This window comes from Macaca thibetana, chromosome 11 (genome assembly GCF_024542745.1).
Source record: "Macaca thibetana thibetana isolate TM-01 chromosome 11, ASM2454274v1, whole genome shotgun sequence".
NCBI classification, from domain to species: domain Eukaryota; kingdom Metazoa; phylum Chordata; class Mammalia; order Primates; family Cercopithecidae; genus Macaca; species Macaca thibetana.
The window spans coordinates 25,527,997-25,544,963 of record NC_065588.1 but is presented as its reverse complement, the minus strand read 5'-3'; the positions used below and the strand labels follow the sequence as shown (position 1 = coordinate 25,544,963).

General features: G+C 39.3%; 1 pseudogene; it reads left to right on the top strand.

Annotated features, from left to right (window-relative positions):
• Positions 1–2,348: 2,348 nt before the first annotated feature.
• LOC126931573 (protein FAM133B-like) lies at positions 2,349–5,122 on the top strand (annotated as a pseudogene).
• Positions 5,123–16,967: the final 11,845 nt, after the last annotated feature.

Genomic DNA, 16,967 nt, shown 5'->3' with positions numbered 1-16,967 from the left:
TGAGGCAGGAGAATCGCGAGAACCCGGGAGGCAGAGCTTGCAGTGAGCCGAGATAGCGCCACCGCACTCCAGCCTGGGTGACAGAGCAAGACTCCGTCTCAAAAAAAAAAAAAAGATCTATGGTTAGAATGAATCTTCTATCTGTTAAATTGAGAAGCAAAAAGAAACTCATGCATAGTATGTATGCGGTTCAGTACAATCCACAGTTTCAGGTACACACTGAGAATCTTGGAACATATTTCCCATGGATAATAAGGGACTACTATATGGTCCAAAAAGGTCTGGACCACCTGGGCATCCCATAGAATATCACACTCATCCACTACATCATGACATCGTATGCTTTGGACAGGTCAAGCAGGAGGTAGCTAGTATACTGGTGGCCTTGGTAAGACATTCTGTGTTGTTTTTACTTACAACATTTATGATATCAGTGTGTAGGGTCTTTCCCTTAACCAAAAAATTCTGCCACTCTCCAATCCTCTGACACCAATTGAGTGTCCTATGATTCAATTCAATTCTGGCACTAAGTATCTGGGATTAGAGTTGGGCTCCACAGATTTAAGGACTCAGTCCCACAAGGCTGCTCTTACTTTAGACTCCAGTTGTAAGTATTGGGTCTCCAGTGAACACATACTTCTGTCTGACGTGGCTACAAAATGGGGCTCCCACAATCCCCACCTCAGGTTTGATAATTTGCTACAAGGCCTCAGAGAACTTAGGAAACCAGTTTACTTACTGCTTTACTATTAAGGATACAATTTAGCAACAGCCAAATGGAAGAGATGTAAAGGGCAAGGTATGAGAGAAGGAATGTAGAGCTTCCATGCCCTCTCTGGGAGGACCACTATCCCAGCACCTCGATGTGTTCATCAACCCGGAAGCTCTCTGAATCCCATCATTTAGGGGTTATTATGGAGGTTCAATTATGTAGGCATGATTGATTAAACCATTGGTCATTGGTGATTAAACTCCATCTCTAGTGTCTTTCTCCTCCCTGGAAGTTCAGAGGTGAAGCTGAAAATTTCAACCTACTAACTACAATGGTTGACTCCTCTGGCAACTAGCTCCCCTCCTGAAGCTATTCAGGAGCCTACCAAGAGTCACTTTGCTAGCATAAACTCAGGTATGTTTGAAAGATATTTGTTACAAATACCAAAAGATGATTCTATTATCCCTATCACTCAGGAAATTCCAAGAATTTTAGAAGATCTGTCAGAAACCAGGGACAAGGGTCAAATCTATATATTTTATTATCACCAACATGTCTTCCAAGAGATGGGAGATAAAACCTGTGAAGATTCATGACTAGCTACTTCAGTGAAGTTTTGGGGAGTCCAGTAGGTGAGTGGTGTGTAGGGTTAGCTCTTCCAAACTAAAGACAAATTGCTGTATCTTGCATCTCCATCTCCTACCACAAAGAAGGAAGGGACACCACTTGTCAGCTTCCTTAAGCTCTGGTGGTAACACATTTCATGCGTGGTAATATTTCTACAGCCCACATATCAGGTGACATGGGAAGCTTCCAGCTTTGAGTGAGGCCTTGAGCAGAAAAAGGTATCAAAGCAGGACCAGGCCACTGTGCAATCAGCCCTGTCACTTGGTCTATATAATTCAACAGACCCCATGCTAAGAGGTGTCATGTGGTGGGAAAACATGTAGTAAAGAGTGTTTGGCAAGCTCAAGTGAAAGAATCACAACTCAGATCCCTGAGATTGTGGAGTAAAACCATGCCATCAACAGCAAAGTATGTGCCCTTAAAAACAGCTCTTATTTTTGGTGTGTTTGGGTCCAGAAGTGATGGAACAATTGACCATGAGAGACCAAGTGACCATCTGGAAATGCTTATGCACTGAATTCTGTAGGATCCACTAAACCATAAAACCACATGATGCTTACTCATGCCTTCCAGTCCTGCTTGTAGCAGTCCATTGTAAGGGAGTGCTGATATATGTGGGATTAAACCTGAACAGGGCTGGAAGGCATGAGTAAGTTTCATGACTAGGGAACCAAGACCCCATATCACCAAGCACAGCTGTACCAATCAGTGCCCCCAACCCTTGCACTTATGAACATATTTGGGCAGGAATGAGGGAGTGTGGGCCAGAGGGGTCCTGTATGACCAGATGAAAGAAAGAAAGAAGCCAAAGCTTGGTTTATGGATGGATTGGCTCAGTATGTGGATGAATACCAAAAAATAGAAAGTGGCTTCATTACAACCACATTCAGGGAATGAGAGTAAAGAAGAAATCTTCCCACTAGTAGACCTATGAGCAGTATAACTGGTCATCCACTTTGGATCGAAGGAGAAATGACCCAAGGCAAAAATATATATAAATTCCGAGGAAATGGCCAATGGCCTAGTTGTGCAGGCAGGGAACTGGAAAGAAAAGGACTGGAAGATCAGAGACAAGGAGTCTAAGGAAAAGGCATGTAGGTAGACAAATGAGTAAACGTATAAAGTGTCAAGACTTGTGTCTTACATGTGGATACCCACAGAAAGTATCTACCATGGAAAAAGCCCTGAACAACCAAGTAAAATGAAATGACTCAGCCTTTTGACATTAGCTAGTCTCTGTTATTGGTTAACCGGAGCAGGCACGATGGACATATGAACAGGGTGGACATGGTGGCAGAAATGGAGGCTATGTGTGAGCCTGACAGCATGAACCTCACTTACCAATGCCTGTCTACCTACTATTACCTCTGAACATCCAACAGAGATAAACATTGAATCTTCAATATGGCATATTCCTTGAGGGAATCAACCAGCCACTTAGTAGCAAGTTGACCACATGGAACCCTTCCATCCTGGAAAGACCAGACAGCCATTCATCCTCACAGGGACAGGTACCTGTCCTAGGCACGTGTTTTCCTTTCCTGCCTGCCCTTAGCGGGCAACTTTACCAAGGGCTTATGAAGTACCTCATCCACAGACCTGGAAACCCACACAACAAAGCATCCAACCAGGAGACCTACTTCACCGTGAAGGCAGTGTGAAAGTGGGCCCGTGACCCTGGGAAAGACAGATCACATACTGCACCATCCCGAGGTGGCCAGCTTCATAGAATGCTGGAACAGCCTACTCCAGCTAGGTAACAAAAGTTCTTTGTCATTTTTATCATTCAAATGCCATATTTCACCATGGGGATGCAAGAAGTGGGAAATCCTGATGTGCAGAGAGAAGTGAATGAAGCAATTACATAGAGGGAAGCAGAAACAACAGACTGAGAGAGACTGAGTGAGACTGAGTACCCACAGATCTCAGATGTCCAGGTAGCCACAGCCCACGAGACACCTCCGTTTTCTTTTTCTTTCTTTTTTTTCTTTCTTTAAGTTCTGGGATACATGTGCAGAACGTGCAGGTTTGTTACATAGGCATAATGTGCCATGGTGGTTTGCTATACCCATCAACCTGTCATCTAGGTTTTAAGCCCCACATGCATTAGGTAGTTGTCCTAATGCTCTCCCTCCCCTTGCCCCCCACCCCCCAAAAGGCCCCAGACACCTCTGTTTTCTAACAATTAATCTACCCCTCTCTTTCATAAGCAAGCTTGATTTGGTTCCTATTATCTGCAACTAAAAGATCTTATCTAATACAATCAATTTCAAAGAGGCAAACTTCTGCCTTCACCTGGTGAACTTTCCAATAAATAATACAGTTGTCCCAAAATGGAAAATGCTTCTCTTATCATTTTGAAGTTTAGACAGCCCTTCATCACTGTGTAGAAGAAAATCTGTCTATTATAAATAGTTGAACTACATAAACTGAAGGTCTCTTGCCAGTTTGAGATCCTCTGACAAATATCAGGAAAGGCATGATATGGAAAATAGAATAGTTTCACTCTTTTGGGAAATAAAAAATAATGAGTCTCCAAGTGCTCGATAACATTCCAAGAGAGGATGTGTGCGAATGTATTACATTGCAGGGGGAAAACTGACAGATTCTAGATTTAGCATTTTTTTAGAAAACTGGAACCAAAGTTTACAATGTTTTCTCTTTTATTAAATTAACACACACAAAAAGCCTAGAAGCTCAGTATTTGGGATGCATAAAATATAAAAATAAAATAATAAATGAAGTGGCTTTTAAATGTATGTTTTTATTTACTGGCTGAAATGAAAATTGAAAAAGATCGCACAAAATTGTTTAGCAAAATGCTCTAGTATGCTTTCTCTTGATATCACTGCCAACAATGCCCTCTAGTGGTAAACCAAGTAGGCACTGAATAATGTAGGAAAAAATGAAACAAGCCTGCTAACCACATTGGTAACATTCTCATGAAAATATGAACTTTTAGTGCAGAAGGACCTGCGGCAGGCCCACTTCAGCTGCCTCCCCAGCCAGGTTTCCCTTGGTGGGTGACTGTGTCCCTTGATGAGTGACTGTATGCTCACTGAGGCACCAAGGGGAAGCAGGACCATCGGGTAGCCTACGTGAATCCAACAGCAATGGCCAGATCAAGGGGTCCAATCCAGTCTTAAGGGCCAGCAATCCAGGATTATCTCAGTCATCCAAGGCCTATCTGGGAAGAAGTGCAAGAGCAACTAGAAAAGAAAAAGGCGTCAAGGCTTTGGGTATATTTGAAGAAAAAACTAGAAAAACACAGGAAGAAATTAAGTGGAAGTGAGAGCTTATCCAAAAAAAAGAGAAAGAAAAGAAAAAGAAGAAGAAATCTGGTAGGTATTCATCGTCTTCATCATGCTCTGATTCTTCCAGCAGTTCTTCTGATTCTGAGGATGAGGATAAGAAACAAGGAAAAGGGAGAAAGAAAAAGAACCATTCACATAAATCTTCTGAAAGCTCCATGTCAGAAACTGAATCAGACAGTAAGGATAGAAAGACAATAAGGATAAAAGACTTCTTTTTAAAGAAAAAGAAGGACCCAACTGAGAAAGAAAAAGGCTATGAAAGGACTCAGCAAAAAGAAACCCATATTCTGAAGATAAATCTTTATCACATGAGTCCTTGTCAGGATCAGAGTATATTGAGGAGATACGAGCAAAAAAGAAGAAAAGCAGTGAAGAATAAGAAAAAACAACACAAACAAGGAAAAAGGAGCATAAGAAGCACAGTAAGAAGAGAAAGACGGCTGCTAGTTCAAGTCCTGACTCATCATAACATTAAGAAAATCCAGGATTCCCTTATAGAGAAAGTACAACATCTAAGGAAATTTCAACTGTGAAAATTACAACATATTTACTATAATGCATGAATTTTCTTGTTTTTAGAATTATCCTTTGACTGGCCGGGGGCGCAGTGGCTCACACCTGTAATCCCAGCACTTTGGGAGGCCAAGGCAGGTGGATCACCTGAGGTCAGAAGTTTGAGACCAGCCTGGCTAACATGGTGAAACCCCGTCGCCACTAAAAATACAAAAATTAGCTGGGCGTGGTGGCTTGTGCCTGTAATCCCAGCTACTCGGGAGGCTGAGGCAGAAAAATCACTTGAACCCGGGAGGCAGTGAGCCGAGATGGTGCCACTGCACTCCAGACTGGACAGCAGAGTGAGACTCCATCTCAAAAAAAAAAAAAAAAGAATTATCCCTGGACTGCTCAGCAGCCATTCAGATGCTGCTGTGTGCAAGGGCCATAAATGTTGCCTGCTGCTTGAGCATCTATTATTTTCTCTTCCAGTGCTTGATAACTCTGGGAGATAATACATTGCAGTAGCACTAGTGGTTATGATATTTGGGAATAAAATTAATATTTTTGGCTAGAAATGTACAATGATAAATCAACAGAAATCCAACCTGAATACATCTTTAAGAGGGAATCAGAAATGGCCAGATGTTAAAAATTTTAAAGTGGTTAACATTTTTGAAGTAAGGATTACATTGATATTTCAAAATCCATACCCTGTAGATAAGTATGTTTTAAATTTTTCCCCATGTAGACTTTTATTTACCTGGAAAAGGTGCTTTTTAGGATGGAGGGAGGAGGTGGTTTGCTATCTCTTTAGCTAGCAGAACTACATGCCCTTGATCCTCACACATCCTGTATCTGAGGAAAGAGTAACCAGGCTTTATGGAGAGGTCAGAGCTGGGTGCCAGGAGTCCTGCCCTTTACTGAGCTTAGGGACATAATCGGATTCTGTCATACTCTTCTTTGAATGAACCAGAGAAACAGCCCTTTGCAGCATGAGAAAGTCCCAAAACCCCTGGGATTTACCTCCACTTCAATAATACTGAATATTTTTTGGCATTAGAATATGCTACGTCATATGAATTAATTTTGATGACACTTTGGCTTTGGAGAGAAATCGTTTCAAATAGACACTGGTACACTGGTACTTTTTGAACTTGAAAACTAAATATTCTAAAATGCACGTTTTATACTGTAAAGTTTTAATTCGTCAGGAAAATTCCATTAACCAGTGATAGTTCCTTTGTTTTTTGTATGAACTTTGTTTAGGCTGCAATGTCTAGCTTTTGTTAACTCCTTTCTCTTGCTGTCTTAAGTTCACTACTGTGTTTAATGGCACACTTACCAAGATATTGAGCCTATAAAAAGCAGGGTTTTGATTTAAAAAAAAAAACACAGCTTCATATTGAGGCTGAGACTTACCACAAACAAGTTGAGTAGCAAGCGTGGTATGCTGTGTCTTGTTACATAAAGCTATCGCCAGAATCTTAGCAAATATACTGTCTTAAAAGTGAAAAACCAAACAGAAAAAAGAAAATATGAACTTTTACACTTCCAGTTGGCAACTGAATGTTATATTTGGCAATAAAATGAACCTTTACAAGGTACTGCAGCATATACCTTAAAGCACAAGCACGTCAAAGCCAATTTTCCCTGCGGTTTTCCTGAACGTATGCCAAACAGCACAGGAGAAGAGCCATCTGTAAGGTCTCTTTGGGGCATTTTGGGGTCACAACTTCCACTGGTATCTTAAAATTAATTAAAATCTGCTTTTATGGAGGATGACATCATTCACCAAAAAAAACTGCTTTTAAACTCGATTACCTTCAAGAATTATAGCATCAGGCACCAACAACGTCTTGTTCCCACTTTCAAGATTTGATCTGAATTCTGAACTCATCAACCAGATAAAATCCCTTTGCTTCAGAATTCTTCAAACCGCAGCTCTCAACTGGTGGGGCAAGCCGGCCAAAACAAGTTACAGTTATAGGAATAACATTTCTCTAAGCGTGGCTCAGCAAAGAGCTTCCCAGAGGAACTGCAGGTGAAGTAAAAGAAAGGAGGCAACTTACACAGCTTATTCCCCTCTAATTCAAACTGGCTCTAGTGCTCTTATGTAAATCTGGCTTAAGATGTCTTTGTCTTTGCAAATTGTTCTCCTTTCTCTCCCCTCCAAGCCTCCTTCCTTCATACTTTCTAATCGTTCTCTCTTGCCTTCAGTAACTGACTGAATATGTGTGTGGTATGGAGAGGCACTTAGAACCTCTTATGACAACTGTATATGTATGAGAATATTTGCTCTGGATGACTTTGTGTAAAGTATTAACTTACTAGCCTGTTCCAGGAATTCTTTTATTTAAACAGAAAGAAACACATCCTCAGAGAACTATGCTGTAAGTTGACAAGGACTGTTAATATTAATATTAATTCCTTTAGGAAGACAGAATGACCACATTCTGTGAATGCGAAATGTTTCCTAGTTTTGCATTGGTGAAAAGGAATTCATAGACTAAATAATAACTCTTGCCTGTATCAACCTTAAACAAAGACTCATGAGGCAACCTGAACTTCAATATCATTTTCTCCATTGCCATTTCTGCTGTACCGGAAACAGTCTTTGGAGTTAGGTGGCTGGCCTAGGTGTAAATCCCACCATTGCCAGACTTAGCTGCACTGTTGAGCAAGTCATTTACACAAGCTAATTAAGGAGCTGTTTGGAGACTCACAGAGCAATTATCTGACAATTTTACCTACACCTAGCACTAGGCCAAGTGAAAACACAAAGATGTGTAGGTGCCAAGACGGCAGGAAATACTACTGTGTTTCCCAAGTATACTATATAGAATGATCCCTAACTTATTTGATCCTGGAGCCCTTTTGTCTCAGAGCAGGGTAAAAAAAATACTCTTTAGAAAATGCTAATACAGGATGTTCTCTGGAAGTTTTCAAATTGAAATTATATCCCTTACATTTCTTCAGTCCCACTAGCCTCATTTATATTTTATTTTATTTTGAGATAGGATCTCATCGTGTTGCCTAGGCTGAAGTGCAGTGGCACAATCACAGTTCACTGTAACCTCGACCTCCCAGGCTGAAGTGATCCTCCCACCTCAGCCTCCTGAGCAGCTGGGACTACAGATGCAGGCCACTATGCTTGGTTCATTTTTTATTATTTTTTTGTAGAGATAGGGTCTTGCTATATTGCCCAGACTGGTCTTGAACTCCTGGCCTCAAGCGATCCTCCTACCTTGGCTTCCCAAAGTGCTGGGGTTACAGGCATGAACCACCACACTCAGATACACTAGCCTCATTTCAAATGCTCAGTAGCCACACGTGGCAATGGCTACCATATTGGACAGCGCTGAATTGAACATCCCATCAAAGCAGAGAGGTCGTCTATTGGACAGCACTAGTCTAGAGTTCTCCTCATAACAATGTAATTATATTCAAACTCTAGCCCTTAAGAAACTCACAAAAATAGTAACTTTAGAGTAGAGAAAACCGCAAAGCAGCAGCTTAGCCAAGTATCAAAGATAACATTTCTGGTAATAGGACAAACAGACATTATGTACCTCCTGTTATGCCATCCTAGGAAGAACACAACATCTCATGTGTGATATTTCTGCCAAAAACACATAACCTGAATCTAATCATTAGAAAACATCAAACACAAGTGGAAGGATATTCTACAAAATAACTGGCCTGTACTCTTTATAATGTCAAGATCGCCGGGCGCAGTGGCTCATGCCTGTAATCCCACCACTTTGGGAGGCCGAGGCTGGCAGATTGCCTGAGCTCAGGAGTTTGAGACCAGCCTGGACAACATGGTGAAACCCCGTCTCTACTAAAAATACAAAAATTAGCTGGACGTAGTGATGTGTGCCTGTAATCCCAGCTACTTTGGAGGGTGAGACAGGGGAATCGCTGGAACCCAGGAGGCAGAGGTTGCAGTGAGCCGAGATGGTGCCACTGCACTCCAGCCTGGGCAACAGAGCAAGACTCTGTCTCAAAATAAATAAATTAATTAATTAAAAGAAAATAAAACGTCAAGATCATAAAAGACAAAGAAAGGCTAAGAAACTGTACCAGATTAAAGGAGACTAAAGAGACATGGTAACTCAATGTAATTCATGATCCTTAATTAGATCTTGACCAGGGAAAGAATAACCGTAAAAGAAAGCACTGGAACGATTGATCAAATGGACTGTGGGTTATATAATAGTATTATTAAAATGTTCATTTTCTTGATTTTGATCATTGTGGTGTGGTCATGTAAGAGAAAGTCCTTCATCTTAGGAAATATACACTGAAGTATTTAAAAATAAAGGAGCACTCTCTGGGTTCCAATTAAGATGGAGATAGCATACCCCACCCTGTCTCTCCTCCTGAATGTAATGGGAAACCTTGGAAAGGATGTATCATGTAAACCATCTGAGGACTTTGAAAAAGAGAATGGTAGAAAGCAGGTTAGGAAAGGCAAACTGAGCTCTAAGAGCTACTAAAGTAAGGGGTGAGTCCTCCTTTTTTAAATCTGATTTCTCCCAGCCTGGACTCAAAGGCAACCTGAAACCCAAAAGTACGTACAAGGTGCAGACAAAAATTGTTCTAAGAGGCATTCTCTCTTTCTTGTCTGAGGAGCAGGAAAAGGGTCTCCTATGGGTTAGAGGTAGTAGAAGAAATGTTCTGGGGTTTTATTTCCTCTCTTGTCCCAGCTCCTAGGCAATCCCACTCTGGCATAGAAGCAGCAATAGCTGGACCAATGCTTAAAAATGAGAGAGGGGTATCCTTCTGTCTGACCAGAGGAAGCATGGATCCAAGGGTGTGAGACACATCAGTCCTGTTACTTATTTCGGTCTGTCCTCTCACCACTTGGTCCCTGAGGCAGACACAGTTGTGGAAAGTGTATAACAGACCAGGGAAACTAAGGCAGTGGCTAATACGGAATACCAGGAAGATGTTACCTGGAAGCAGGAAAGATCTCCCTGGGGAAATCTTGGAAAGAAAGAAGCTCTAGAAAGTGATATGGGATCCAAGATGCATGAATCACTGGACCCATGTTTTAGCTGTGCCTTTAGATCTGACCCTAAATAGCAGGCAAAAGACAATGAGAACTGATCTACAGGGTGGACCACTGCCCAAGTCCCAGAATAGCCACTGAATGTCACACACACACACACACACAGGACGGATATAAGTAGCACTGCAAAGCCTTTGAACCTTGAACTGACATTGGAACCAGAGCCAACAGAAGGTGGGATAGGAATTTACAACCTAAACTTAAATTTGTCAGTTTCCTGGTAAAACAAGCAAAATGCCCTATAGGATTTAACAAAACCCAGAGTCCCAAAATATCATATTCAAAATGTCCAGAATCAAATCCATAATTATTCAACATATGAAGAACCAGGAAAATCTTCACATCTCTTAGGGAAAAAGATAATCAACAGCCTTGAACATAGATGTTAAAATTAGACAAAGGCTTCCCGGTTATTAAAATCATTCTCCAATAAGTGTGAACACTCTTGAAACAAATGTAAAGACAGAAATTCTCAGAAGAGAAATAGGAAATATAAAAAAGAAGCAAAAGAAAATTTTAGAACTGAAAAAAATATAATAGCTGAAATTGAAAATTTACTGGATTGGGTGACTAAATGAACTTGAAGATAGATCAGTAAAATTACCCAATCTGTACTATAGAGATAAAAAAGATTTTTAAAACATGAGCAGAGCCTAATACATCTGTGTGACAATACCAAAAGATTTAACATTTGTGTTACTGGAATTTCAAAAGAAAAAGAGATTCATGCAGAAAGATACTTGAAGAAATAAAGGACTAAAATATTCCCCAATATTGCAAAAGATATAAACTTGCAGATTAAAAAGGTTTAGTAAACCCCAAACAGAACAAATTTGAAGAAATACACACCCAGATAATATAATCAAACTACTGAAAACTAAAGACAAAAGAAAATACCTTGAAAACAGCCAGAGAAAAATGATATGATGTTTTTGTTTTTGTTTTTGTTTTTTCGAGACAGAGTCTCTGTGACCAGGCTGGAGTGCAGTGGTGCAATCTTGGCTCACTGCAACCTCTGCCTCCCGGGTTCAAGTGATTCTCCTGCCTCAGCCTCCCTGGTAGCTGGGACTATGGGCGCACCACCACACCCAGCTAATTTTTTTGTATTTTTAGTAGAGACGGGGTTTCACCATGTTGGCCATGATGGCCTCGATCTCTTGACCCTGTGATCTGCCCTCCTCAGCCTCCCAAAGTGCTGAGATTACAGGTGTGAGCCAACACCCCTGAGTGGCAATGATGATTTTTACATGACTTCATATTTCTCATCAGAAACCATGAAAACCAGTAAGCAGTGAAACATTTTTTAAATGCTGAAATAAAATAGCTTTTAACTGAGAATTCTATATCCAGTTAAAATATCCTTCAGGAATGCAGGCAAAATGAAGACATTCTCAGAAAAAGGAAGACTGAGAGAATACATCATTAGCAGATCTGCCCCCCCCCAAAAAAAATGCCAGATAAAGTTTTTCAGATAGAAGAGAAATAATAAGAGTGGAAAAGCTTATGAATAAATCAAAGAAGACCTAAATAAATGGAGTGGCAAACTATGTTCATGGACTAGAAGATTCTGTATAATTACCTTGTCATTTCTCTTCAAATTCATCTGTAGATGCAATGCAATTCCAGTTAAATCCCAGAATAATTTTTTTTTTGTAGATGTAAACGAGCTGATTCTAAAATTTACATAGAAAAGTAAAGGAGCTGGAATAGTCAGAAAATTTTTTTAAGTAAGAATAAAGTTAGAGGATTCACAGTAGACAATTTTAACACTTATTATAAAGCTACAATAGTAAATGCAGTATGGTATTGCCAAAGTGGTAGACACACAGATCAATGGAAGAGAATTTTAAAATCCAAAAATAGATTCATGCAAATATGGCCAACTGATTTTGAACAAAAGTAGAACAGCAATTCAATGGAGAAAGGATAGCTTTTTTAGCAAGCGGTTTTAAAACAATTGAACATTCAGATGCAAAAAAAAAAAAAAAAGTATCTCAACCTAAACCTTGCACTTTATATAAAAATTACTCAAAGCAGCTCACAGGCCCAAAGTTGAAACGTAAAATTATCAAATTTTTAGAAGACAAATAAAACCTTCATAAACTTGCATAAAGCAAAGCTTTCTTAAATATGACACCGTAAGAACAATACATAAAAGAAAAAATCAATAAAGTGGATATCATTAATAACTTTAACTATGATACAGTATTTGTAAATCACACATCTAACAAAGGACCTCAATACTGAAAAAAAAACTCTTGATAATCAACAATGAGAAAATGAACAACCCAATTTAAAAATAAGGAAAAGGGTTGAAATAAATTTAAATATACACTTACCATATGACCCAGCAACCCCATTCATAGGTATTTACACTAGAAAAATTTAATATTTATAAATTTATAAATTTAAATATACACTTACCATATGACCCAGTAACCCCACTCATAGGTATTTACACTAGAAAAATGCAAATTTATGTTCACATAAAAACCTGTACATGAATGTTTATAGCAACTCTATTCATAATTGCTTGAAAATTGAAATGGTAATTTTAATGTTTATCAATGAGTGAATAAGCAAACCTATGACACATCTATATAATGCAATATTGCTCAGCAGCATTATAAACAATGAATGATTTATACACAGAACATGAATAAATCTCAAAAGCGTGATACTGAGTGAAAGAAGACAATCTTAAAAGTTTACATTCTGCATGATTGTATTTCTATGATATTCTGGAAAAGACAAAACTATGGAGAAGGATAAGAGATCAGTGATGACCAGGGTTTAAGAGCAGGGGTAGGGTTTGACTATAGAAGGGCAGCATGAGGAAGGGTTTTATGGTAATGGAACTGTTTGGTATCCTGGCTATGGTGATGGTTACATGGCTCTATCTGTGTGCTAAAAATACACCAAAAACAGACAGTCAATTTTACACTAAGTAAATTTTTTAAAATTTAATAACAATAATGTTTTAAGTAAAAGAGTAAAGGAGTGTGATGACTACAATTTTTTCCTGAATGGTTTAGAAAAATATGTATGTAGGTAGGTAGGTAGGTAGGTAGGTAGGTAGGTAGGTAGGTAGATGGATATAGTGGATAGATAGAATGAAATCACAAATGGAGAAAATGTATACAATTGGTAAACCTAGGTAAAGGGTGTAAAGAAATTCCTTGTACCATTGTTATAACTTTTCTGAAAGTTTGAAATTATATCAAAACAAAAAGTTACCACAGAAGTGCATTTTTTGTTTGTTTGTTTGTTTGTTTGTTTGACAGAGTCTCACTCTGTCACCCAGGCTAGAGTGCAATGGCGCGATCTTGGCTCACTGCAACCTCCACCTCCTGGGTTCAAGGGATTCTCCTGTCTCAGCCTTCGGAGTAGCTAGGATTACAGGCGCGTGCCACCATGCCCAGCTAATTTTTGTATTTTTAGTAGAAACAGGGTTTCACCATGTTGGTCAGGCTGGTCTCCAACTCCTAACTTCAAATGATCCACCCTCCTCGGCCTCCCAAAGTGCTAGGATTACAAGCATAAGCCACTAGGCCCAGCCAGAAGTGCATTTTTTTTTTTTTTTTTTTTTTTGCTTTCCACTTTTTAATTATTATTTCCTCTTTATTTATTTTTTATTATTACACTTTAAGTTCTAGGGTTCATGTTCACAATGTGCAGGTTTGTTACATACGTATACATGTGCCATGTTGGTGTGCTGCACCCATTAACTCATCATTTACATTAGGTATATCTCCTAATGCTATCCCTCCCCCTCCCCCCAACCCATGACAGACCCCAGTGTGTGATGTTCTCCACCCTGTGTCCAAGTGTTCTCATTATTTAATTCCCACCTATGAGTGAGAACATGCGGTGTTTGGTTTTCTGTCCTTGCGATCCTTTGCTGAGAATGATGGTTTCCAGCTTCATCAATGTCCCTACAAAGGACATGAACTTATCCTTTTGTATGGCTGCATAGTATTCCATGGTGTATATGTGCCACATTTTCTTAATCCAGTCTGTCATTGATGGAATTTGGGTTGATTCCAAGTCTTTGCTATTGTGAACAGTGCCGCAATAAACATATGTGTGCATGTGTCTTTATAGCAGCATGATTTATAATCCTTTGGGTATATACCCAGTAAAGGGATGGCTGGATCAAATGGTATTTCTAGTTGTAGATCCTTGAGGAATCGCCATACTGTCTTCCACAATGGTTGAACTAGTTTACAATCCCACCAATAGTGTAAAAGTGTTCCTATTTCTCCACATCCTCTCCAGCACCTGTTGTTTCCTGACTTTTTAATGATTGCCATTCTAACTGGTGTGAGATGGTATCTCATTGTGGTTTTGGTTTGCATTTCTCTGATGTCTAGTGATGATGAGCATTTTTTCATGTGTCTGTTGGCTACATAAATGTCTTCTTTTGAGAAGTAACCTTCTTTTGTTCATAACCTTTGCCCACTTTTTGATGGGGTTGTTTTTTCTTGTAAATTTGTTTGAGTTCTTTGTAGATTTTGGATATTAGTCCTTTGTCCTTTGTCAGATGAGTAGATTGCAAAAATGTTCTCCCCTTCTGTAGGTTGCCTGTTCACTCTGATGAGAGTTTATTTTGCTGTGCAGAAGCTCTTTAGTTTAATTAGATCCCATTTGTCAATTTTGGCTTTTGTTGCCATTGCTTTTGGTGTTTTAGTCATGAAGTCCCTGCCCATGCCTATGTCCTGAATGGTATTGCCTAGGTTTTCTTCTAGAGTTTTTATGGTTTTAGGTCTAACATTTAAGTCTTTAATCCATCTTGAATTAATTTTTGTATAAGGTGTGAGGAAAGGATCCAGTTTCAGCTTTCTACATATGGCTAGCCAGTTTTCCCAGCACCAGTTATTAAATAGGGAATCCTTTCCCCATTTCTTGTTTTTGTCAGGTTTGTCAAAGATCAAATGGTTGTACATGTGTGGTATTATTTCTGAGACCTCTGTTCTGTTCCATTGGTCTATATCTCTGTTTTGGTATCAGTACCATGCTGTTTTGGTTACTGTAGCCTTGTAGTATAGTTTGAAGTCAGGTAGTGTGATGCCTCCAGCTTTGTTCTTTTGGCTTAGGATTGTCTTGGCAATGCAGGCTTTTTTTTGGTTCCATATGAACTTTAAAGTAGTTTTTTTCCAATTCTGTGAAGAAAGTCCTTGCTAGCTTGATGGGGATGGCATTGAATCTATAAATTACCTTGGGCAGTATGGCCATTTTCACGATATTGATTCTTCCTATCCATGAGCATGGAATATTCTTCCATTTGTTTGTGTCCTCTTTTATTTCATCGAGCAGTGGTTTGTAGTTCTCCTTGAAGAGGTCCTTCACATCCCTGGTAAGTTGGATTCCTAGGTATTTTATTCTCTTTGAAGCAGTTGTGAATGGGAGTTCACTCATGATTTGCCTGTCTGTTCGTCTGTTACTGGTGTATAAGAATGCTTGTGATTTTTGCACATTGATTTTGTATCCTGAGACTTTGCTGAAGTTGCTTATCAACTTAAGGAGATTTTGGGCTGAGACGATGGGGTTTTCTAAATATACAATCATGTGATCTGCAAACTGGAAATATTTTACTTCCTCTTTTCCTAATTGAATACCCTTTATTCTTTCTTCTGCCTGATTGCCCTGGCCAGAACTTCCAACACTATGTTGAATAGGAGCGGTGAGAGAGGGCATCCCTGTCTTGTGCCAGTTTTCAAAAGGAATGCTTCTAGTTTTTGCCCATTCAGTATGATATTGGCTGTGGGTTTGTCATAAATAACTCTTATTATTTTGAGATACGTTCCATCAATACCGAATTTATTGAGAGTTTTTAGCATGAAGGGCTGTTGAATTTTGTCAAAGGCCTTTTCTGCATCTATTGAGATAATCACATGGTTTTTGTCTTTAGTTCTGTTTATATGCTGGATTATGTTTATTGATTTGCATATATTGAACCAGCCTTGCATCCCAGGGATGAAGCCCACTTGATCATGGTGGATAAGCTTTTTGATGTGCTGCTGGATTCAGTTTGCCACTATTTTACTGAGGATTTTTGCATTGATGTTCATCAGGGATATTGGTCTAAAATTCTCTTTTTTTATTGTGTCTCTGCCAGGCTTTGGTATCAGGATGACGTTGACCTCATAAAATGAATTAGGGAGGATTCCCTCTTTGTTTCAGAAGGAATGGTACCAGCTCCTCCTTGTATCTCTGGTAGATTTCAGCTGTGAATCCGTCTGGTCCTGGACTTTTTTTGATTGGTAGGCTATTAATTATTGCCTCAATTTCAGAGCCTGTTATTGGTCTATTCAGGGATTCAGCTTCTTCCTGGTTTAGTCTTGGGAGGGTGTATGTGTCCAGGAATTTATCCATTTCTTCTAGATTTTCTAGTTTATTTGCATAGAGGTGTTTATAGTATTCTCTGATGGTAGCTTGTATTTCTGTGGGGTGGGTGGTGATATCCCCTTTATCATTTTTTATTGCATCTATTTGATTCTTCTCTCTTTTCTTATTTATTAGTCTTGCTAGTGGTCTATCAATTTTGCTGATCTTTTCAACAAACTGGCTCCTGGATTCATTGATTTTTTGAAGGGTTTTTTGTGTCTCTATCTCCTTCAGTTCTGCTCTGATCTTAGTTTTCTTGCCTTCTGCTAGCTTCCATCTAAAAAAAAAAAAAATTTTTTTTAGGTGGAGTTTCACTCTTGTTGCCCAGGCTAGAGTGCAATGGCGTGATCTTGGCTCA